We start from the raw sequence: 26590 nt of genomic DNA, 5'->3' as shown, positions 1-26590 counted from the left end.
CAGCATCCTAGTGAAAATTGACCACGACCATTTCGTTCTCTCTCATTTATCATGTCTTAAGGTGTTTTTTTTTTTTTTTGTGCTAATTTTCCTCCTTGTTTTGCCTGTCTTTGCTGCTGGTCAGCTGAGAGGATTTTCCAGCCTCTTTGACTTGGTTCACAAGAGTTTTATAATGTTCCAAGGAATCTGTATATTCCTAGTCTGACACAGAAAATCTGTCCTGAATTCCTACTGGGAACTTTTGCTTGTCCAGAGTATTAAGTTTGGGAGACTTCTCAGGTTTGAACCAGTTTTAACTGTCTTTGTTTCGTAATGTTTGGACTGTTGCTCTTACCATTCTGTGATCACTGTCAAATTTAAATGAACTGAGCAACACTAAAATGTTATCAGTTAATATATATTCTATTTCATTTTAAGTTTGTCCTCCTGGAGATACCAATGCCCATTTTTTGTTTTGTCTTTTTTCTAAAATAGTAATAGACATTCTTCAGTCTTTGTCCTAAAGCACGCTGGAGAAATCTTGTCTCCTTGATCATCCGTCAGTCTGTATCAGTTTCCCCATATATTTCCTCACTGTCTCCTCTACGTTCGACTTTACTGTTAAGGTGTCCAGTCATAAAATTCATCTGCTATTTGTGGCTGTCTAGCGTAGGTTAATCCAAGATTTCATTCGTAAGCTGTATTAAATGAACCTATATAATGTTTCCTTCTTTTTCTGATTAAAATTCCGACATTCTCTGAAAGAATGTTCTGCATTTGAACATTTTGACATGGTAACTCGCAAGGGTCGTTCGACGTTTTACAGTGCAATATTAGTATTGCTAGACGGACGTAAGTGCATATTTGGTGTCTTCTGACACCTAGTGGTTTGTTTTAATGGCGGCTCTTAACGAACAAATCGCACGTCTTCGACATTGAAGCGGGGGTATGATGTCCTTTATTTTGCTAATTTTTTCCCTCGTTCCCTGCCTGTAGTCAACTGAGATTGATTTTCCAGCCTCTTTTATTTGCGGGATTTGCATTATGATGCAGGAAAGATACCCACTGTTTGTTGATACTCTAGGTACGGGTAAATACGATTGCTCTTGCTACTGGGTAACGGCGTGGGATGTACCGCTAACAGTGTTCCCCCTCTCTCGCTAGTTCGCTCAGAAATTGTGTGTGTGTTGAGAGTGTGTGCTAGTCCAGTAAGCAGTCGAGAGTGTTCGTGTGCGGAGGGTCTGTGCTGTGCGAGTCAAGTGGTAGCCACGTGAATGTGTGTTTGGTAGTGATGGTCGTGTGTATACATATGTAGTGCTCAGTGCTAACATCACGGATTATCTTGACATCTTTCTGAAGTTGTAAGTATCGCAATGACATCCTGCTGTTATTTTCCAAGTTCGTCTTTTCTTTTGAATTCAGGCGCTAACTTTACTGAAAAAAATCTCGGTAAATTGGTGTGGTGACATGGTAAATAACTGCCCAGAAGTAAGAGTTGAGATGTAATAGACCAATCTTGTAGATATTGTTTGTGGGAGACGTTCGTTGTCAAACGCGCACATGTTTATTTACGATTTCTTAATAAGAATCTTTACTTCTTTCTTCGGTAATTTTTGTAGTGGTGAATTATTTCGTAATTGTAATTGATGACAGGCGTGTCATTTTTTATGTTTCCACTGTCGCATGATTCTTTGACTTTATGTTGTTGTCGGAATAAAATTTCGTCCATTTTCTTGTAATAGATTCTAATTGTGCTTCCATGCATGTACTTTTCGCTATCAGAATCACCATTTATCTGTTACTTTAATTTTATGATTATTGTTATCGTATTGCAACAATATAGACCGAGGCGATCAGATTATCCTTTCGGATTGTCTCTCTTTTCTGCTTTCCTAAGTGATATTTGTGTTTCTGTATACACTTTTAAAATTCTCGACCCTGCCGGGAACGTATTTTGGAACGAGATTTAACTCGCACTGAGTGCTTGTAATAACAGTTTTGTTTGCGATTCCATTTTTGTTTTTCTCTTTAATTTATAAGGATCATGGCGTAGTTGTCTCACGAATATTTTTTTTCTCTTCAGTTTCGTTTCTCGTAGAATGATTTAGAATTTCCGTTTTCAAAGAACCGTTTTGGGCTACAAGCAGTAATAGTTGACGTAGAAGTCAAAGAGTACGTCAAGACTACTATATATGGCGGAGAAAGAGTGGAGCTGTGTTTAAAAATGGTGAATGGGGAAGGTGGGGACGGTTACTTCACTAAGTGAGAGCTGTTCATGTAATACAGTAGTTATGATTGCTTGTTCCTTATTAAGATAGCTGCAGACAACAATTGATTTCTTCAGCCTACGTCATAGGCAAATTGCACTAAGTTTCTTAATATAATGCATGTATGTTAGCATCACAGAATGTTTCATCTAGAAACTGTTTTGTATGAGGTTTATCCGTTGTGAGTTATCTTGACCTTGTCATAAGAGGCAGTTGGAAGATACATATAGTCGCAAAAGTATCCGTCTCCAAACTGGTGTGATAAACACTTTGGTGAAAGGGCATCCAAATGCCTTCACAAAACCTCGAAGATAGAATCTAACAAAGTAACATTGAGGCGGAATATTGTAATATACTATTTGTACCTGTGTTTCTGTTAATAATCCATGAATGTACGAACGTAGCGTAACACATGGTAACGCGACAGTATTCGTCCGCTCTGTTCTCAGTGGTGTCTAACATCATTACAGGGAAATACTTTGTACATGAGTCAGGGTTCTTGCGAGTAAGTAAGCCCACGTGCTGATGGCGCAATACCTAAGTATCACTTTCGGAGCTAGAATGGGTAGATGTGAGATTAAATGATATTTCAGAATACCTGTGACCGGCTTATCTGTGATACAAAAATATATGTAACAGTCACAGGAAGCACGAGCATATGATTATCGTCACGGGGTACGGTTAGAAATGAGCTTAAATTATTTCAGGATATCTGTGACTGACGTATTTGTGATAGAAAAATATCCAACTTCTATCTGTGATTCAGTCACAGCAAGCACGAACATACGATTATCGTCACGGTCACTCTTTGGTCGCGGGCGGAAATTCTTCTAGTTGATATGATGACAGTCGGGTAGTATTTTTCGGAGGATTCGGATCATTAGAAGTGGGAAAAACAATGTTCACATTTATAATTTGAAGTTTTAATAGTGCATAGGGATGATGCGCAATAAATGAACAAGCGGAATGTGATTACCCGTGTCGTGTCTCCGGGATACCAATTATTTACAGTAGGCTACTTAATGTAGGTTTAAAAATAAAATAACTAAAAATAATAAATTTATGAACTAAATACAAAGATTCCTCCCATATACAGGACTATTCAGCAAAGTTGTTCACCTCAAATAACTCGTGAACGGTTAAAGATATTGATATTTTGTTTTCACTTTCAGTAAGGGTACCAAACGGCTAATAATCGGACTTAAAGTACTGTGTCATGACGTTAATATTTTCTGGGATCATGGTACGAACTTCGATTTTTAAAACGGTATCACAATATTTTGTACACCTAGCCTTAAATCTACATGCAAACAATCATTATAGACTGTTATGCCTTTCAGTGTTCAGTCTGCAAGCCTCTGTGAATTTACTAAACGTCACCACATCCTCTATTTGCAACTAGTGCTGTGGCCTCATTTAGTTATATACCTCTTATCTTTAAATCGTTAGAAACTGAGTATAACCATAGTCGTTTTTGTCTCCTACTTCCATTATTCTCCTAAGTAACATATCTTCCTCCATTCGCCTCACATGACCCCACCACCGAAGCCGGTTTATACGTACAGCTTCATCAGTCGAGTTCATTCCTAAATTAGCCTTTATCGCCTCATTCCGAGTACCTTCCTGCCATTGTTCCCACCTGTTTGTACCAGCAATAATTCTCGCTACTTTCATGTCTGTTACTCCTAACTTATGAATAAGTTGGTCTGAAAACAGACCGACGTAAAGATAGTTTCGTCTCGGAGCTGAGTCATTCTTACAGAATACTGCTGATCGCAACTGCGAGCTCACTGCATTAGCTTTGCTACACCTTGATTCAATCTCACTTACTATATTACCATCCTGGGATAACACACAATCTAAATACTTGAAATTATCGACCTGTTCTGTTGAATGTCTTATATACTGACATCAATTTAGTCTTCGAGAGGCTAATTTTCATACCATACTCATTGCACCTATTTTCAAGTTCCAAGATATTAGAATGCAGGCTTGTGGCACAATCTGCCATTATGACCCAAGTCGTCAGCATAGGCCAGACTGTTTTCTACATTTCCACCTAAATGAATCCCTCCCTGCCATTTTATACCATTCAGCAGATGATCCATGTAAACTACAAACAGGAAAGGTGAAAGATTACAACCTTGTCTAACCCCTGTAAGTAACCTGAACCAAGAACTCATTATACCATCAATTCTCACTGAAGCCCAATTGTCAACATAAATGCCTTTGATTGATTTTAATCTACCCTTAATTCCATAGTCCCCCAGTATGGCGAACATCTTTTCCCTTGGTACCCTGTCATATGCTTTCTCTAGATCTACGAAACATAAACACAACTGCCTATTCCTCTCGTAGCATTTTTCAGTTACCTGGCGCATATTGAAAATCTGATCCTGACAGCCTCTCTGTGGTCTGAAACCACACTGCTTTTCATCCAACTTCCTCTCCAGACTGATCGCACCCTCCCTTCCAAGATGCCAGTGAATACTTTGCCTGGTATACTAATCAGTGAGATACCTCGATAGTTGTTGCTATTCTTCCTGTAGCCTTGTTTATAGGTAGGTGCAATTACTGACTTTGACCAATCTGAAGGTACCTTACCAACACTCCATGCTAATCTTACTACTCTGTGAAGCCATTTCATCCCTGCCTTCCCACTATACTTCACCATTTCAGATCTAATTTCATCTATTCCCGCTGCTTTATGACAATGGGGTTTATTTATCATCCTTTCCACTTCCTCAAGCGTAATTTCACCAACATCATTTTCCTCCTCCTCATGAGCTTGACTGTTCGCAACACCTTTTGCGTTGAGATGATGTTCAAAATATTCCCTCCACCTCTCCATTGAATCCCTGGGATCTATTATGAGTTTACCTGAATTACTCAAAACACTGTTCATTTCCTTCTTCCCTCCCTTTCTAAGATTCTTTATTTCTTTATTACTGCCCAGAAAGGTTTCCCTGCTGCTTGACGTAGCCTTTCCAGGTTATTACCAAAATCTTCCCACGACTTATTTTTGGATTCAATAACTATTTGTTTCGCTCTGTTTAATCTACGTACAAAACCCTGTCTGGCTCGGCCCTTGTTTGGTCTCATTTCCGATAAGCCTCTTTTTTACGTTTACAAGCTCCTCTCCCTTCATCATTCCACCAAGATGTTCTCTTTTTCCCATCTTTACACACAGTAGTTCCTAGGCATTCCCTTGCTGTTTCTATTACAACAACCCTGTATGCCACCCATTCTCTTTCTATATCCTGAACCTTCTTACAGTCTACTGTTCGAAACTTCTCACTAATCATATCCATGTACTTCTAATTTCCTCGTCCTGGAAATTTTCTACTCTTATTCGTTTGCAGACAGATTTCACTTTCTCTACCCTAGGCCTACAGATACTTAATTCACTACAGATCAGATAGTGGTCTGTTTCATCGAAAAATCCCCGGAAAACTCGTACATTCCTAACAGATTTCCTGAATTCGAAGTCGGTAAAGATATAGTCTATTATGGATCTGGTACCCCTTGCCTCTTATGTATAGCGGTGAATAGCCTTATGCTTGAAAAATGTATTCGTAACATCTAAACCCATACTAGCACAGAAGTCCAGCAAACGCTTCCCATTTCTATTAGCTTCTATATCTTCCCCACATTTACCAATCACCCTTTCGTATCCTTCACTTCTATTCGCAACCCTCGCATTGAAATAGCCCATTAGCACCATTTTATCCTTGCTATTGATCCTAACCACAATGTCACTCAATGCTTCATAAAACTTGTCAACTTCATCCTCATCTGCACCCTCACATGGTGAATACACTGAGACAAATCTCGTCCTAATTCCTCCAACTGGCAAATCTACCCACATCATTCGCTCATTTACGTGCCTAACAGAAACTATGTTGCGAGCAATGGTATTCCTGATAAACAGCCCTACCCCAGACCCTGCCCTTCCCTTTCTAACACCCGTCAAGTACACCTTATAATCTCCTATCTCTTCCTCGTTATCTCCCCTTACCCGAATATCACTTACTATTAGCACGTCCATATGCATCCTCTTAGCTGACTCAGCCAGTTCTTTCTTTCTTTCTTTCTTTCTTTCTTTCTTCCATAAGCCCCGTTAATATTGATAGCTCCCCATCGATTTCCATTTCGTTCGCCAAGTTGTTTCCAAGGAGTCCCTCGCCTTTCAAATGGGAGTGGGACTCCGTTACTTCCATAGGTCCGAGGCTTGCTTAAAATGTTCTGAGCTCGGTAAATTCATGAAGCAGGATGCTACCCTACTTACACATAGTCCAAGTGAGGATCTCTCCTCTAACGGGTTATGGACCACCGGTGGATTGTATAGTCCTAGCCGCCTGAGTACAAGGAGGGCCATGACTCAGAATATGTCCGAGATGCCCACTCCCATTCCATAGCAACTGGTATCCCGACTCTCAGATCCACTTACTAGGCCACTAAGCCGTTGCCCATGGTTCACGAACTAGGATGTGACTACAGTAACCCACACCATGAACCATCTTTACAAACATTACAAATTCAGCACCGCGATTATTTTGGAAATCGGACAAGTACTTCTGAAAAAAAAATGTATTCAAATATGCCTCATTTGTCAGCTGAGGACTAATCTGTTTGATTCGCGCTACGTATGCTAGACAAGTATTCTTTCTACTGTGGTCATAAATACACTATGGTGAAATGTATGATTTCACACCTTTAATATCGCCGTGGGTAACAGGTAAATGAAAAACGGATATAGACCTTGAGCTACAGCGGATAACGGCCCTGTGAGCGTGATCAAAGTATACAGCTTAAACGATATTTTATTACACACACACACACACACACACACACACACACACACACACACACACACACACTTGTCACATAAATTGCCAGTCCTTCAAACCTACTTCACTCTTCATATCAGCACCTAATCTTCCAGTGTAAGAAGGTTAAGGTAATGTCAAAACACTCGACTTTCTCAATAGGATGTTTGCGCCTGGAGATAAAAGAAATATTGTCGGTGCCCACAGAAATATCTCTGATGTATACTACTTTCTTTCTTCCTTTCTTTCTTTCTTTCCTTCTTTTACACACATTAAACACAATTTGTTGTTTTAAAAACTTGAGTTTTTTAAAGTGTGGCAATATGTCATCAGTCATCACACTCTAGGTTTACTAATTCATTAATGCAGTCGTCTAGGGTTTAGCACATACTATTTAACTTACTAACTGTACTAGTGATGTAGAAGATGTACTGAAAGCATTGAGATGGCTTAGTACGTACTCAAATGCTGAACACGCGGTACATGCAGTTGCAGTCTATCTCCTAAAATGCAGCTATATTTTTAGAAGGTATCTTGTAACCATTTAGGCACACTTGCAATCTATTAGTCCACACAGTACCGATTTGTCACATTATCGATTCTGGATTAACAAGAAATGTATGAAACTAAATTGATTTATACTTACCCCCACGAGATATACAAGACAGAACACAGCAGTAAACCAAACGAAAATACTCATTAAGATAACCACACTTTGCAATTATTGAACTAATGTCACAGGTGCGATCCTAACGGTGACTGGCGGAACTTCATGGAGCATCATTTTAGCGCAGAACTGCTTGTATTTCCTGGCCTTATATAATAAATAACGTAGGCAATGGTGCTAGGCTGAAAACGTAGTGGCGAGCAAAGCCAGCGAGCAGTGCGCGCCACTGTTCGCAGCCAGGTAGTGAATGATGGATGAGTTGTTTCCGGAAAATTCTGCATTAAAAATCTGACATTTGCTGCCAAACGTAGATACAACAGTCTCGTGCCAGATGCGACCGGTGCCACTAGCGACCGCATACTCTGTAACCGTGTTGACAACCCAATTTTCATTTTAATAAGCTATGTCATCACCCAAGATCAGGTAAGTTAAATCAGAACCAAAAAAGTTAGAAAATAGGCCGAAGTGGCCTTTCGGCTGTTTACCTAATCTTTCAGCTCAGATAATTCGCACATGCCTTGTTCGCTGTTTGAAAGTCTATTTATGTAGTAAATTGCTTTTCACTTAGCTTCATGCAGCAATATGGAGGCCGCAAAATATGACAACCATGCTCTTGACAGTGTTCCCTTGCCTTTTAAACGACACGCATTCCTTGTATCCAGAGGAAAAAGCAGACTGGCAACCCTCATTATCACTGGGGTGAGCCACGTTTTGGAATCAGAAGCTGCCGCCTGGAGATACGTTCGCCGTTCCAACTTAACGAACTCTCTAGATGCTCGTCAGTGTCTTGCCCGGATTTTCCCATGCTGGTCTAAAGAAATCCTGGGCTAATTTCTTTATTTACAATGCAGGTGGCCGTATCTTAATTGTACCTGCTTAATTGAGCCTGCTAGAGGGAATGCAGTAAGTTTCATAAGCTCCTAGAGTCTCCCCACGACAACAGCAGGCGACAGTGGTACTATCATAATGAAAATGTTCACATATCGTCAAAGGAAGTGTCTGTGGGAAATATTGTCTTGACGATTTTCCTTACAACTATCGGAGCAAGTGACCAGAGTATTATGCACTTCACCGCAGCAAAGTGAAAAGTCACTGATGTTTGACAACTTCGGTAATAATTTCAAAGAATTTGGGAATTGATGGAACATTTCCCTTGGTATTAAATTATTCCTATCCCTAACTCCTCTTCCCAAACGAATATATGCCTCAATTTATCCTCTTGAATTCCAACTTCATATTGTGATCTTTCCTACTTTTTAAAGCACCACTCAAAGTTACTCGTCTACTAATGTCATTCCACGCCATCTCTCACTGACAGCTCGGAACATACCGCTTAGTCGAGCAGTTCGTTTCCTTTCTCCCAAGTCTTAGCATAACGGTGCAAGCTACAGACCTGAAAATTACGGCATTATGATCCCCTCTCCGAGATCTACTGTGTTAATGTGGTACATCAGTTACCTATCCTGTATAGCCTATACTGGAATGTGCTTTGATTATGTAACATGATCACACAAAAACTTCAGACTATCTGAATAAGTGCTACCAGTTCTTATGATTACCTTGGACGTTTTCAATTTATTTTTAAAATATTTTTAGCGCATGACTTTTAGAGCCGGGAGTGTCCGAGGACATGTTCGGCTCGCCAGATCTGTAGCTGCTTTTTCCGGTACACCCCACGGTAGTGAATATATATATACTGTTGTATGAGGGTGTTGTCTGTGGGTGAATGTGTAATTGTACGGGCTAGGAATTAGAAGGAAGTGCTCATGGCCATGAAAAAGGTACCATCCCGGCATTTGTCTGGAGATGAAAATGGGAAACCACGAAAAACCATTGAAGATGACAGACAGGTGATTCGAACGCAGCTGTCTCCCGAAGTAGCCTTAACAGGGGAAACATGTACATTTTAAATGAATTTTGGAAGATAATTGTTCTACCGAGTGATTTTAATAATTTTGGATGCCTTCGATAGTTGTCGAGGATCTGAATTACTTTGATCTGTGTGTGTTTTTTCTTTTTTCTTTGTAAATTATCAGTCGCCGCTCTATAGTCACGTTATACAGTCGCTTGTATGTTCCTCGCATTTCATGTTTTGACTTAATTTTAATTATCAAAATGTCGTTCACCTCCAATTCAGATACAAACCATGTAGATACCCACAGCAAATATCTATAGGTTCAGTTGTTTTTAAAAATGTGGACCTGCAAAGAACTTTCATAATACCATACTCTCGTCCTTGTTTGAGCGACTGTACAACAAATGTGTTTTTATCGTGATATATACTTCGAATGTATCGTAAAGGGGTCTGTAATCAACTCGCTGAAAAGCAGATGGATATGTAATCGGGTTATAGTCTTCTATAGCCTTGCCTGTTCTAGAGATTTCAGTTTACCGGGCGAGTTGGCCGTGCGCGTAGAGGCGCGCGGCTGTGAGCTTGCATCCGGGAGATAGTAGGTTCGAATCCCATTATCGGCAGTCCTGAAGATGGTTTTCCGTGGTTTCCCATTTTCACACCAGGCAAATGCTGGGGCTGTACCTTAATTAAGGCCACGGCCGCTTCCTACCAACTCCTAGGCCTTTCCCATCCTATCGTCGCCATAAGACCTATCTGTGTCGTGCGACGTAAAACAAATTGTAACAAAACAGAGATTTCAGTTTGATTGTGTACCCTGGAGCGTGCGATTATCTTCAGTCATACTGAAGCTCGAATTTCAGCGAATGTCGTCACGTCCAGAGTGGTTGGATACAGAGCCCTTTTTACGACCATTTATTCCTTTGCTCTATTCAAACCAATTAGGCCTATTCGAATTTACATTAGGTGGTGAGAAAATAGTACGAGGAGCAAACTATAATTGGATCAGTCATTTAAGAAAGGGCACATGTACAAATTGTCGAATTTTTTAAATTGCGGATTAGCATTCTTCTCATTCTGATGCACCTTTCCACAAAAGGAAAGACATTTATCGAACCAGTAACATGCTTATATTCAAGGCTGATTTGTGTGTGGTTTGGAAGTCGTTTATGAAAGGGCACATGTCCTTGGAGAAGTGCCGCCCTTATTGAATGATTTCGCTGCTTAGGCCTATAAGAAGGAACAGCTGCCTGCTCGTTGGTCAATCAACACCTTCATTTGTTTACTAACTTCGATTACCAAGATTATGCATCGGTTAAAGTTTATCGTTATTGTTTCAAGTAAGGATTAGGGACATAATGCTCTTAAACCCTGAACGCTTAGTGTTCGTAATCAGTCTGAAAAATATTCTCAGGACGTATACGAATTCCTGCAATTTAGACAGGGATTAGATAGGAAAATGTCTTCGTAAAGTACCAGTAATATGAGTATTACCGCTGTAAGCGCTTTGCTTAGCAGCTTTCCGTCGTGACGGCCAGAACACTGAGGTAAGAAAATGCGATCGAGACGAATATAGTGTTCGTTAAAATGTTTATTTTCGGTCGTCCGAGAACAGGTTTCCCGTTTTCCTTCTTTGAGATTCGCAAAACCTAGAAGTCCGTCATTTTTCCACTCTCAGGGCCCTTCCACCGCCACGCTTACATTCTGGATGACGCCTCTATTGATATTTCGGTGGCGCTTCCGCAAGCGGGCCGGCATTGGTAATCATTATTAAAGATTGAATAGGAACGTTTTACAATACCTGGAGTACCAGAGAGGAGAGATCCTTCCTCTACGGTTGCTATAATCCCACCATCCCGCCCCAAAAAGTATTCTTTATTTTATAGGAAAATTGAAAGCAAGACAGCATGAAAGAAGAAATTGCCACCATTATCTTTACTCCCATTGGCCAGCTCCGATCAGCTGTGAAGAAGCCTATGTAACTTTTTCCCCGCTAGAGGTCGCATGATAAGTCGCCACAGGGTTACCACATTCGGTGAAAATAAGAAACGCGCGCATTTTTAATGTAGCAATGGCTTGTGGTGGATGCAATTTAACTAATCATAAAATTAGTCTTTTGAGTGTTGACGAAGTTAAACTGAACGACCTTCTAATCAGCCACGGGCTAATCAAAGGTTCCGTTCCTTGTGGCGTTTGCGCGAAGACATTGAACGTCAAAGGTTATAAAACAAAGTTGTTGTTTAGGTGCAGGAAAAGCGAGTGCTCGTTTAAGTTATCTGCTAAAACAGGTACATTTTTGGAGGCTCGCCTTTCGCACGTAAAAATCGTACGATTCGTTGGGTACTGGCTATTAACAAACAGGCCACATTACCCATACATTGAGCACGAGCTCGAATGCAGTTCGGAGACAGTGTGTGACTGGTCAAGTTATTGCCGAGAAGTATGTGAAGATTGGGCCACACGTAATTCGACAAGAATTGGAGGTATAGGCATTGTGGTTGAGATTGACGAGGCGAAATTCGGGAAAAGGAAGCATAACCGTGGTCGTAGAGTGGAGGGCCAGTCGGTGTTCGGTGGTGTTGAGAGGGAAAACAACAGGAAATTCTTTCTCGTGCCCGTGGAATCTCGCAGCAGTGCAACCTTATTACAAGTCATAAGGGAGCATATATTACCCGGGACGACGATTGTATCAGACTGTTGGCGGGCTTATGACTGCCTTCAGGAAGAGGGTTTTCTCCACCTGAAGGTCAATCATTCCATCCAATATCTGGACACAGATAGGAGCGGACTCGTCCACGAAGTGAACCAAGAACGCCTCGCTGGAGAAGATCTCGCCGTTCACACGAACAATATTGAGAGAAAGTGGAGGACTGTTCGTGAATCCCTACCTACATCAGGGCGCAGAAAGGACCATTTCATAGGGTACTTGGCAGAACATTTGTTCAAATACTGCCACCCCCGCGAAGAACGTGTCCATCACTTTCTTCTCGCGGCGAGCACGTTGTATCCCCCGCCGTAATAAACGTAAGTTTTTATCATTCCATTCTTCTCACGAAAAGTGTGTGTGTACATGTACATAAATTTAAATTTTGTTCGTTTTCTTCATGTTGCTCATTCATTTTATGCCCTAACTCATTCATTAAATGATATATTTGAACCAGTCCAGACCAATAGACGAAACTAGGGTTATTGGTCCTTTCAACAAACAAGTAATCTATTTATTGGTCCAGGGATCATGCTGTGTTTTGTCATTACCCTACCCTAACCTAACAAATCCAGCCGAATGGTCTTTAAATTGAATTTGCAATCCAGACGTATGGTCTTGGTCTTTAAACTGAATTTGCCGGTTTCTAAAAGATATTCGTAGATTGGCAGCCTTGTGCGACCCGCGCCATGTTGTTCGTGTAACTTCTCTTGCATCAGCTGAGGCGCGGCACACCAACCCGCGCAAAATAAAAACACTCGATCGTCAAGAAAAAAAATGTAATTTAGTAGCTGTAACCTATCTTTTTAAATCCAGGCCAAGCTCTGTCATGAGAACAGTGGCCCCCTTCGGGGGCCACACTCCCTTCGAGAGGCTCTTAACTATCGCCGCGGCGCATACTGCCCGCACGGCAAGAAAAAAGTTAAGTTAGTGGTTGTAACCTATCGTCACATTTTGTCAACTCTTTTTAAATCCAAGCCAAGCTCTGTCATGAGAACAGTGGCCCCCTTCGGGGGCCACACTCCCTTCGAGAGGCTCTTAACTATCGCCGCGGCGCATACTGCCCGCACGGCAAGAAAAAAGTTAATTTAGTGGTTGTAACCAACCGTCACTTTTCCTCAACAGTTGGTAACAGCACTACCCGCCGCCAAGCCTCCGTGCGTAGAGCGAGCGGAGTGCGAGGCGCGCCATGCCCGGCCCGCTTGCGGGAGTTTTACCGATATTTCTCTTCGAAAAGGCTTGTGTAATTTAGGTGACCCTGGCACTGATATGTAGTGGAATCTTTTACAAGTGCACGTGCAGCTAACAAGCACCAATTACCTCGTCAGGCTTTATTCGGTACGGTTTTCGAGTATAGCCTTTTTCTGACAGGTGTTTTTTTAAATTTCGTTTATTTGATGCTGTGAGGATGTGTACTTTAATTTTGACCAGGGGCCTTGTTCTGTCGAGAACCTGTAATCAAGCATTTTTACGTGGTGTGATTGTTGTTTTAAGAGTAAGTACAGTTGGACAACCTATCCTCTCTTAACACTAATCAGAGGAAAATGGAAAGGGTCGGACCTTTCGAAGAATGAAGGTATCGGCAAAAGAAAGGGCATGTAAAGTGGAAGACTCCCCTGGCCTCGTAAACCTAATACGACCGGATAAAGAAGAGAACGGAGTTGAGCAAATATGGTCAAATAGGAAAGATGAAAGTGAGGAGTCTGTCACATGTGAAAGCAATGCTCGTGTCAGTTAGGGGCCCGATGGTCGCCAACCCGCGTTCCCGAGTTGAGAGCACCTGGAATCCTTCTTTTAGATTCCTCTTACGACATCCAGGGGATACTGTGAATGTATTATACCGCCCCCGCCCACAGGGAGAAGCATTTTAAAATATTACTCTGTATTTGCCGTGTATAGGAAACTGCATGTTATTTTGATGGGGTATAGTGCTCTGTGTGATGTGCGATTCCAACACCCAGTTTCCGAGCCAGCGGAATTAACCATTTAAGGTTAAAATCTCCGACCCGGCCGGGAATCGGACCCTGGGTCCTCAGAACTGAAGAGCACTACGCTCACTATTCAGCCAAGGAGTATATATGTATGTATGTTTGTAATGTATGTATCTCTTCGTAATGGAACGTGCTGATGCAAGATTTTTCCTAAGGTACTAGTGTAATAATACGTGATAAGAGTCTTTTGTTTCGTGACCTGTTCTTGTTATCTCATAGTGGTGACTACAGACTTGTCACGCTATTGCTGCTGTGCGTCACTGCAACGTCACGGAATGTAATCAGTTTCCTGGAGAACTGTACGCGACTTCTCTGCCGGAACGGCTCTGTGTCTAATTTATTATCACCTGCTTCATCCTTCGGAATTTCTCTTCCTGGGTAGTTATTTCGAAATGAAAATTAGTTACATAATTGTTGGAAAATCATCTCATTACGTTTGTTGTACTACTGAACGTCATCCGAACAGTTCTATATCGCAGAAACTCATGAAGTGTCAAGTTTCTCGTACCGGATGGACATACAGCAGTGTTGATCAATTGTTGGATATTGTTGCATATCGGCCGGCAAGGTGGTGAAATTTGTTAAGCACTCACCTTCTGTGTTTATAGTCGCGGGATGGAATCGTCAGGAAGGGCCTCCGGCCGTGAAAAAAGCCATATTGTTTTATCTCACCTCATCCCCGATCCTGTATCAGGAAATAGACTATATAGGAATACATAATGAATAAATACATGCATACATACATTAAATTCTTTTCAGTGAAAAACTCCACCTCAGCGTCTGTTATGAAAATGAAAACCTACAACCTGTTTGCCAGTCATTGACCGGGTCAGGGATGTGATGAATGAAACCTATATATGCTGTTATTACAATGGGGTTGCCACTCCCAAGGTGATTTATTAATGAGTGATGCTATGAAATGATAATTGAGAGTGTTGCTGGAATGAAAGATGACTGGGAAAACCGGAGTATCCGGAGAAAAAAACCTGTCTCGCCTCCGCTTTGTCCAGCACAAATCTCACATGGAGTGACCGGGATTTGAGCCACGGTATCCAGCGGTGAGAGGCCGACGCTCAGCGTCTGTTATAATTTATAATAATTGAACGTTACTGTAGGACCACACGGACATCGGCCTTTTCAAACGAGTGCACAACACATAACGCGGTGTGGATCGGTTCACAGTAAGGCGCTGTCAGAAGTAAGTACAGTAGTTTTCTGGGATATTCAATGTAAACATTGAAAACTATGAAAGTGCAGGGGGGAGAATGACTGGGAAAATGGAGTGTGTTGAGGTAGAGGCGGTAATGGGGAGTCTCATCACTTGCTTGTCTCCTGTTTTATAGTTTGACTTTTACATGCAAAAGTACAGTATTGACTGAAAAATGACAAAAGTACTATATAGGAGGGAGGGGTAAATGAGACAAAATGTTCATTTTTTTGGAATACAAAAATATTTAAATTATTGTAAGTGATTAAAATGATGTTAAATGGCATGCTGAATTCAATTTTAAAAGCAATTTTGCTCCAGTGTATACTTCTTTGTTAAAGAAAATAGCACTGCTTTTTTACCGGACAATTGGGTTAAAAAGAAGACTGTGGGGCCAATAAAAGATGGCTTTATATCTCCATACAAAAAAAAAAAAGAGCTAAAGCAATAGGAGTGCAAAAATGAGACTCAGTCTCTTTCTTTTACTATAATGTGCTGAATAAATTATAGGCTAATTTTCTCCAATAAAAGAAAATGTTTACAAGAAGTAAATAATTGGCTGATGTGTTTTAGGCACTAATTTATGACAATTAACAGTTGAAGAAAATATTGAAAACAAACATTGGAGATAACCTGCAAATATTATTTTACCAATATAGGCCTAGGCTAATTCTGAATATCTGCGCGGACTCTTACCTGAACTGTCTCTTTTACCGTCTTGGTTATTTACTTTTCAAAGTGAATGGGAAATCTGGAAATAGCACTTTTCACCATTACTCGGTAGCATTCCAAAGATAAACCAATATAGATGCCTTTCAGCATAAAAACAGAGCAGCCAACCATGCAAATACAAAATAACAAGAGAAGTTTGGCAAGCACATTTGAAAGTTTTCCTGACAAAATTTTCATTCATTCAAAATTAATTTGGTGCACCTTTATTAAATCTATTTTATATTATTTCACTGTAAGATATGCTTCTATACTTATTAAAGAGTGCAGTGAATCAAATGCATTTTTTCTCCTAGTAAATGGTGCTCATAATAAGTCTGTCTCGTATTTGCCCCTCCCTACCTGAACATAAATGCATATGACAAGAACGACAACATGTCTATATTCTTAAGTCCAAATTATCCAACCATTGTATCACAGGAGGTGTGGCCTGAACAATGTCCGTTGGATCACCCGTAGGCCCGCAGACTGCACTCGAATGTGATGTGTTGTATAGACTCGGAAATGAAATGAAATGGCGTAGGCCTATGTCTTTTAGTGCCGGGAGTGTCCGAGGACATGTTGAGCTCGTCAAATGCAGGTCTTTTGATTTGACACCCGTAAGCGATCTGCGCTTCGTGTATAGACTGGGAAAGAGCACCACAGTAACATGGGAGGCGGAGGGGGGAGGAACTTTGCCCCATCTGAGCAAGGACTCTGCACAGATTCTGGCATTTGAGCGGATCCTATTTAGAGTGGACAACGCGTCCTTCGGAGATAAAATCCTGGAAGAGGATTTTTTTTACTGAGCAGGGGCCAAAGCAGCCCAGAAGCTACACGAAAATGGACGCTCTTTACGGTGATAAAGATGGAAGAGAACATGGAAGAAGGCCAGAAGGAGATGAAAGAAGGTTAAAGGAAAATGCGGGAGAAGATAGAAGGTGAAAGAAGACAGCAAATTATGCAGAAGAAGATGGAAGAAAGATAAAGATGATAAAGGAAAATGGAAGAAGGCGGTAAGAAGATGGAAGAAAGCCAGAAGAGGAAGAAAGTCAGAAGAAGATGGAAGATCCGAGAAGACGGAGGACGGCCAGAAGAAAACGGAAGGCGACCAGATGATAGGAGATGGTCAGAAGTAGACAGAGATGAAAATGGAAGCCTAGAAGAAGGTAGAAGACTGACATAAAAAGATCGAGTAGGATCTCCACGAGATAAAGCATGTTCTGCAGTTCAACGCTCTGTCCCGAAGACCTTGTCCAGAAGACTGCAAGTTCTGTTCTACGAGGGAGGGCGAACATGGAAGTTCGCTGCCGAAAGACCGACATGTCGCGACATGGAGCTCGAGGGTAACTGGAGCCGTGACGTCTGGATGGAAGCACAGAGGGACTGAGATCGTCATATTGTCCGGTTCCCTCTGGCTTACTGGTCTTCAGTACTCGAGGCCACGAGATCTGCACCAGCAAGGACGTCGTTTGGAAGAGAGCTGCCCCTCCCGCTGGATTAGGCGTTCGACCGTTCTGAGGACCACCCTGCCTCGACCGACCGGTACTGCTTGGCTATAACAAGGAGATTGGAGGATATACGCGCCGCTGTACGGAAGAGTTCGATAATAGAGAGCGACCGATTGAAGGCACCATACAACCAATGAGTACTACCGGAGATCTTGAGAACAACATGTAGGGTGTCTGTATCACCCTGTAAGGAAGAAAGGCTTGTCTCTTAAGCTTCAGAAAGCGTTGAAAGGCCCTTACCGCGTTCTGAGAGCAACAAATGTCGTCATCTATCGGATAGAACAGGAGCCAAGGTGCAAGATGAAGGTGGTACATCTGGACCGATTGGCGCCATACCGAAGAACGGCTGAAATGATGACTGATCGGGACAATCCACTCTCGAAGGGGGCAATGTTACGTGCCAGCCCTTTCGTAGCCCACTGCGGTATTTCTTGGAAGGGATGGGTAAGTCAGGGGGGTAACCTACCAACCGGCCCATTGACAAGGCCAGCCTCTCGCGTCTAAACGTTCTTTTCGTCTGGTTTGCCCGCGCTTCTGCTGAAACATGACACGAGAATGTTCTCATTTTGGTCGCGCCCCGAAGATTGTAGTACTCCGTCACCAGGGTAGAACAGGGAAGCTAGCCGCGAATAGTGCAGTAGTTGCTGGCTGTCGTCAGTTTTTGGTGTGCTGGCCGGTGTCTCTCACCGGAGTTGCCGTCAAAGTATTGTCGTATTGGAGTGTTGTTGGAATACTCTGTGTGTACCGACGTGAAGTCAGTGAGTGGAACAATTGGTATAGGTATAGTTGGAGTAGTGTTAACTGTCGTTGTTGTGAGGAGTATTGTAGTGCTGGTTACCGCAGTTGAGCTGTTGTGTAAGTATAGATTTGTTCATTCTGCGGGGTGACCAAGTGAATTGACTGTGAGTTACCCGACTCACCTTGAGTCGAACCAAGTAACAGTCGTCGTGCTTCGTGATTATTAACAAATTGTTCTAGCCTCTCTGCGTGGTTGAACATGCAAAGCGAAGTGAATGGTGAGATGTCAGTCGGGATCATCGTCGTCCAAGTGATACCAACGTGGTGGACTGTTTGCTGTGAGGAGGACAGAGACTTAGTAAATAGACAGCAATTAGTGGAGTGTAGTCATTCAGGGTTGAATGTAATTGTGTGTGTGTATTTATGTACTCATTGGGCCATTTTGAAGTTAATGAGATCGATAAAAGTATGTTTTATTTGTAACATTACTAATAGGATTATTATGGGGTCGGGAAGCATTGATCAGACCCCTTGGTGCTATTCGACAGGAGTAAGCTATGTGCCGGCACCGGGTTTCACCCTTTCTCTTCCTGCAGTATACCGCGTCGTTCGTTTATCTCATTAACACCTCTGATGAGGTTGACTTCAGGAAGGATATCCGATCGTAAACATTATTTAAGATTAATCTCGCTTCATACCCAAACCCGCAGAGAAACGGGACAAAACTTGGACATTCATATATTATTCATAGGCCTCTTGTCCAAGATAGTGAGTTGTATCCCCGGGTGAGGTAGGTGGCATTTAAAGTTCTTTCAGTGCGACGGTTCTATATCGTTGACTTGCGGTACGTTTAAGAAGTTCTGCAGAACAAAACTCCGACAGCGCGGCGTCTGCTAGCGATTAGAACGGACATCAAAATTCTTGTTCTTCATATGATTATTATTATTATTATTTTTATTATTATTATTATTATTATATAAATACAATGTTCAATAATTCTACTTAATGCATATAGTATTTAGACATATAAGAATTGTGTGTCTGTTTACATGCTGTGATTTTCTGCTCCTATTATTATTATTATTATTATTATTATTATTATTATTATTATGTTCGGCTCCTTAGCTGAATAATCAGCGTAGGGCCACTGGTTCGATTCCCGGCCGCGGAGATTTAACCGCGTTTGGCTATTTCCTGTACATCGAGGGCCGGGCGTTTGTGTTCGCCTTAAAACACATCTTCATCCGCATGCAACACATCACATACCTTCCACCACAGAAGCACGCAGTAGTGAATATATCCCTCCACGTAGGTTCAGCCTCAGGAAGGACATTCAAACGTAAAACTGGGCTCGGACCACATTAGTGCAGAGAAAAGGCCAGAAAAGAAAGAAGGAAAATTATTCTCACACGTATTGATTTTAAACAAAACAGATCAAATTAACGTAAATCTGACACTCCATGAAGTATCGTACCTTGTACGTAACAAACCTTTCCTGGGCTGTGACTGAGGTAAGATGACATATATTTATTGTCCTTTTCTCATTGGTACCGTAGAACCTTGGGAATGTTTTGCATCCTCTATATCAGAGATCTTCATATGGTGAACTCCTGGTCGGATCCGGACCCCGATGCCTTTTTCCCCGGATCTGCGCGATTTATATGATGTGAAGAGTAACTAAGAAAGGGAAAAAATACAGTTAAAATCATAAGAATATCTTGGAGAGTAATATACGACTTACACGTTTCATGGTCTTAAACAGTATTTGCTCTACAAATGGCAGTACCGAATTTGGTATACAGTGTGATGCAGCAGTCCCTTCCAATATCGTTTGCTGCAGCCCAACTAACGTGCACATGGTTATAGGGGTGTTGTTCCTCTGCAGGCGTACTGTATGGCTCATTTTGCACACGATTCTGAGCCCTTGCGAAATGTTACATCATCCGTTCGCAAAACATGACGCCTTGAAATCATGTAGCAACGTCCTTTTACCATGTAACTGTAGTTAATGTGTCGTGCCTCGTGACAGGGTGTAACGAAGAGGAGAATCAATGCATAAAACTAGGTAACAGTGCAGTAATTGTCTTGAAACACCGGATCCGATGGTGTATGTACTCTGTTCTCATCGTACTACCAGCATCCATCCAGCAGTGTAGCGTAGCGGATGTGGTTACGCGTTCGCCTGGCAATCGACAGAATGTGCCAACGGCGCGCGGCGGTTCGAATACTGCATCGTTCAAATATTTTTGCATTATGGTTGAATACGTAAACACAGGCCCACGTTTATACGTTCAAACAGTAGCATGACGCTGTTATTCATCTTGGAACCCTGCGCATACTCCGCTGGTTAGGGCCTGAATGTACTGTAATCTCCGCTGTCATTAGGTATGTTTTCCACAGAGGAATACGTTGACATGCTCCTCATTTATGGGAAAGCAAGACAAAACGAATGTGAGGCACAACGTCTGTACCAGGAACGGTATCCCGACAGGCGACACCCGGATCTACGGCATTCCGCTATGTTGAAAGACGCGTAAGGACAAAAAGCGTGATTTCCAACCAGCCACCAGTCCGCAATAGGCCCGTTACGTCGGGTGAAACAGAAGAGGCCGTTCTGGAGGCAGCTCGTAATAATTCACACATCATTACAAGGCCGTTTGCTCGACAGGTGAACACCAGCCGCAGTCCGTCTAGCGAATACTGCATGAACATAAATTTCACCCATACCATCTCGGGCTACACCAAGAGCTCCATGGACGGGATTTCGAAACTCGAATGGAGTTCTGTCGGTTGCTATTAGGCAGGCTGGACAATAATGCAGCATTCGTGTCGCATATCTTGTTCTCGGACGAATTGCGCTTCCACAATAATGAGAACGTCAATCGCCACAACATTCACCATTGGAGTCCGGACAATCCTCACTGGGTGCGACAAGTACGATGGAGAGTGAATGTTCGGTGTGGAATCTTTGGGGATCTCCTGATTGGACCTTATTTCTTTGAGGGCGATTGGACTGGCCCACGCTACCTGCACTTTCTGCGTCAGGAACTCCCACTGCTGCTGGAGGATGTGCCCTTGCACGATCGTTTGACGATATGGTTGCAACAGGATGGAGCTCCACCACATTCGACTTTGCCCGTTCGTAACCATCTGAACGTGGAACTGCCACGGAAATGGATAGGACGAAGAGGCCCTGTTCTTTGGCCCGCCGGATCACCGGATTTAACGCCGTTAGACTTCTTCTTGTGGGAACATTTGAAGAACGTCGTTTACATTCAAGCGCCGGAAAAGCCCGACCAGCTCCGGCAACTCATTACGGACGCCTGCCGTACACCTGGAATGCTTCTGCACGCAAGGCCCGAATGTGAATAAACCAAAACGGTCATCACTTCGAGCATTTGCTGCGATAAAACATTGTCAGGGCAGTTGTGTTCCTATTATTTCCAGTCTGTATGTGTCCGGCCTGCTAACTAATCGGCCCTTCTTAGGGCCACACACACATTCATTCACACACAATTTGCATGAAAGTGGGTATTTAACTTACATTGCGTGCGGTACGTATTAAACTGATATTTCAAAAATTTGTAACCTTAGACTCGAACCTCCCACCTGACATGCAAGCCCGCTCCGCGACCAACTACACTACGGTTCCGTACGGGACACTGGGCAGCTTATAGCAAGTATTAAGTTTACAGCAGTCACAATATCAATTTAATGTTTCGTCGGCGTGTCAGGTTCATATGATCTAGAAGGCATACGCATATCTTTCAGTGTTTAATACGAGTATAACATTACGGCGTCCTATCATGGTGAGGCGGTAAATACCAAGATATTCGGTTGTGTTGTCTGAGCATACCGGCAGGGCAGTTTTTTTTTTTTTTTTTTTTTTTTTTGGACGGAATGAATATTGTGGTTTGCATAAAATTACATTGGAAGGGGCGGCTGAATCACACTGTATGAGAGTGAATAGGTTTCATAATTGCTCCATAGATGGAAGTAAGTAGATGGAAGAAATTCTCTAGTATGTTGCGTCTTCCCTGCCTCATTTACTCACCTGTTAACTTGCTGCGCACATGAATTCAAACATAACGCGTTGTTTGTACACCAGTTTAATTTTTCAATTATTTTAGACTTTTGCGTTTTGAGTGACTACAAGAGACGTAAAGTGAATTCCGGAAATCGCATCTTCACGCCCTAATAAGAACTGCAATTCTTCCCTCTTTTTTTCCCCTAAACATACACCCACAAGCTGCTAAGTGTATTATGCAATCGGACAATCGCTCTGATTGCGGCATTTATTACAACCAAACATTTTACTTAGCGGTGATTGAAGAAACAGGAAGGTTAAGCACTTGAAAGCTTCATGAGAGGCCGGTCAAGAATTCGTGAGATGTGTTATCACAGAACAAGATAATGCAACACATACACCTTCTAATGAATCCTGGACGTTAGGTAGGGCAAAAACATTCATTTTTCAGCTCTGAAAGTGTGTCTTGTCCAAGGGATGTGAAAGTGATTAAAAGTCGCTTCTGCTGCTACAAATGTGCTCAGTGTAGAATTGATAACACTGGATGTTCGTACCAAGTATTTGAACCCCATAACGCCCTTTATTTTAAGTGGCGAAGTTAGGGCTCTCGGACCTCTCGTACGTTTAACCATATTATTGATCACATGTTGGATTACTTTAATGAGGTGATGTTTCTGATGGTGGTAATGTTGGTAGTAGAGGTTTCTTACATTCAGTCTGTAGTGAAAAGCATGAAATATGGTAACTTGTTCTCTTATTCGTAGCAGACTGATGATCTGCACCATTTATTGCGTCGTGTTACAGTTAGACACTGATGAGCAGAGAAATGACTCTGTGCTCGGCGCAGCAGATGTAACAATACCAGCATGGCTTGTGACTATATTGTCGTTAGACCTAGTACTGATCATTGTTCAAGAATGTGCAATGAGTACCTGGATTCAAGCAAAATCACCGCCACCAGGATCAACTTCCGTTGTGTGCAATGTGTTGATGACAGGGATCGTCGTCGGCTGGCTGAGAGGTAAGAACGGATAGGCAGTTTACTGTGCAGCAGATCGGTTGTGAATTCAATGACATGAAATGGCGTATGGCTTTTAGTGCCGGGAGTGTCCGAGGACATGTTCGGCTCGCCAGGTGCAGGTCTTTTGATTTGACTCCCGTAGGCGACATGCGCGTCGTGATGAGGATGAAATGATGTTGAAGACGACACATACACCCAGACCCCGTGTCAGCGAAATTCACCAGTGATGGTTAAAATTCTCGACCCTGTCGGGAATCGAACCCGGGACCCCTGTGACCAGCACGCTAACCATTTAGCCATGGAGCCGGACGTGAATTCAGTGCTGGATAGCAACGCGGTATAAGCAGCCATACCATCAAAAACCAACTCCTCGCAGTGGAGTATCCACTTGGCTACCTCCGCTCACTGTACGTCACAAGGTGAACATGGCTAAAAGAACACTGCCACTGGACTCCGGGAAAAGGTTGCTTGGGGAGATGAGTTCAGATACCAGTTGGTATACGCCGATGGTAGGGTACGAGTGCGTCGCCAAACACATGCGTCAATTGATTCCTCTTGCCAGCAGGGTACAATTCAGGCTGGTGATGGTGGTATCCTCTTATGGGAACAGCACACGTAGGATGCAGTGCGAACCCTTATACCAACGTCCCTCACTGGTGAACGGAGATATATTACAACAAACTTTTCCTGACGCGCGCAGGACTGATTTTTATTCTTTCGAATCTAAAGTTCACTGCGACAAAGAGTGGTATTCATTTTTAACTCTTCAAAACACACATAACTACCACTATAATCAACTACTTCTCACGACTGAAGATTGTTTTGGTTTCCTGGCCTCGAGATGATTTTTGCGTAGCATAAACAAATCTCTTAACAGGTCCTTATCTAGCGCGAGTGTTTATCCTCTGAGCGCACAGATAAAATAATGTTGTCTTCCTTCTCAGTCACGCATCTGACGTGTTCTGACAATGCTATCTTTAAATTTCTCCCGACTTATTTCTAAAGCTTGCACAAGTTTCACGTGGGAAGTTTTTTTGATGATTCTGAAGTTCCAAAATTGATGTTGTCTGGTCTTTTCCGAATCCGAGCCACTGTGTACCGGTATTTACAATTTTCAAACTACGATAGCTCTTGCTTGCTTATGATCTTGAGGCCTTCATTGAAAGTAGCACATCAGTAGCACCTTCCATTTCAGGAATATTTGGGTTGTAATATTTTAGGTGTTTCGCCCTGTATGTAGATTGTTTTGGTCCTTAAAAAGATCAACAAAAATGCATTAATAGTAGCAGTGTTTCTAGAATTCTTCCGAAGACCCGATGTAGTAGGTAGCTCATTATTATACTCGAAAACGAGTCATATTCCCTCTATTTCTGCATATTGTTAAATCATTTGAGTGAAACATCATCTTTTCTTGTAAACAGTGGGCTTGACAACCAATTGCGGATACCCATGCACAAAGATAAAATGTTCAATGAACGAATGACCAGAATATGAATAGGAAAAACGCCATGCTTCGAAAAGAAGTAGACCTAACGGAGAATGCGTTCATTGAATTTAGTAGGATATGTGAGAGATTCGATAGTAGTAGTAGTTGTATTAGTATAATTAGTTGTTGGCATTAATTGATGCTACCGATTCCAAAGTAAATGTGTACTACTAGGATGATACCTTCGATTTTCATTAATGGTGCACCATAGTGCTTAAGGTTATGATTATAACAAATGTTGCAACATTTTCCTACAATATTTCAGATTTAGGCCTAAATCATTTCTAATAGACCTCACCGTTGTTAGTTATTGGGGATCTCCATACACTGATATCACATATTTCACATTTACTAATAGCTGCGACTCTCTGCGGTGACGGTCCACGTAACATTACCACCGTTGCTGTAGTTTAATAATGTTCGTAATCGAGAAACGGGTTACTTGGTAATGTAATTAATGTTCATGGTCGCCGAAGTGGGGTACGATTCTCCTTGGAATGGCCTAATTCAGTTGCTCGTTTTCTCTTTAACTCAGCCTCCTTAATGAAATATCAGCAATGGAATCGTTCATTTAATGACTAGGCCCTACTCTAGTAGAATAAATGATGCCCATTATTTTTATTTCTTCTCTTTTTCGTATCCAACATATTGATTTCGTTTTACATAGTTCACTACTATTTCGTAGTGCAACGGTAGACTAACTGAAAGATCACATAGTGGGCTGAAACATGGAAGAAACTTAATTTTAGTTCAGTTTACCGCTTAGCTTTTGGGGTTACCATAATAATTTCCCGTCCATTTGGCACCGGTTTGGTTCTCGGCAAAATGGAGTTCACTCAGCCGTAGGCAACCTAACCAACGAGAGAACTGAGTTACTATCGTAGAAATGGTATTCTGCATCTCCTGAAAAATGTCGGGATTATGCACCTACAGGTTTAAGCATTGATAGGGTTTAATTGTTTAATCGGTTTATTCTATCCTATCATTTCCTGCTGCTGTGAAACAGCTGAACATTTTCAAGAATTCTGAAATAAGCAACGGACGTAACGTGGTGCAGATTAGTTACCTATATAAGTTAAGATACAGTAGGCCTATATGCTGTCGTGTTTCATGTTCACCATGAAGGTATGGAAAGTGCCATCCAAAAACATGAAGTCCTAAAATCGTGAGTTACCAGTTGCATCAAATATCCAGCAGTGCATGTACTTGTTACACTGAAGAAGGGTAGGGAAACGACTGTAATCCGGATCACGACATACCAGCGACGCCTGCAGCTTTTGTAATACAGTGTGTAAAAGATATGAAGTATGTAGTATCACCCGCATTCTTCTTCTCTGCTGCTATATAACTGGATACGGTCTTTCTGCAGCAGAAACTCTGCTGTCTTAACCCATATATGCCCGCAACTTTTGTTTTTGAATGAAGTGCTCATTTTCACATTTGTTGCTTCTTTTAGTGATATTAGGTTAATGGCAACACTGATTTTTTGTTTCTATTAGCGTTACTGTCTGATTGGCCATGGGTCGAAAACGACCCTGTGGGCATATAAACTAATTTTTCCTAAATTGTTGTAATTACATATCTTACAGTTATTTACTAATAC

At 42.0% G+C, this 26590-nt stretch overlaps 1 protein-coding gene across 6 annotated transcripts in view; it reads left to right on the top strand.

The window, feature by feature from the left end:
• Window positions 1-26590, top strand: part of LOC136857783 (E3 ubiquitin-protein ligase RNF19B) — a 649393-nt gene that overhangs the window by 130406 nt on the left and 492397 nt on the right. For 2 of the 6 annotated variants that reach the window (XM_067136690.2, XM_067136691.2), the window contains exon 1: window positions 1203-1340. The exons of the other annotated variants lie outside the window; for them this stretch is intronic. The gene's annotated coding sequence lies outside the window, so the exon portion shown is untranslated. Of the gene's footprint in view, window positions 1-1202; window positions 1341-26590 lie in introns of those variants that run through there. 6 annotated transcript variants of the gene reach the window in all.

This window comes from Anabrus simplex, chromosome 1 (genome assembly GCF_040414725.1).
Source record: "Anabrus simplex isolate iqAnaSimp1 chromosome 1, ASM4041472v1, whole genome shotgun sequence".
In the NCBI taxonomy this organism is placed as follows: Eukaryota; Metazoa; Arthropoda; class Insecta; order Orthoptera; family Tettigoniidae; genus Anabrus; species Anabrus simplex.
This window is presented reverse-complemented; position numbering and strand designations above follow the sequence as displayed.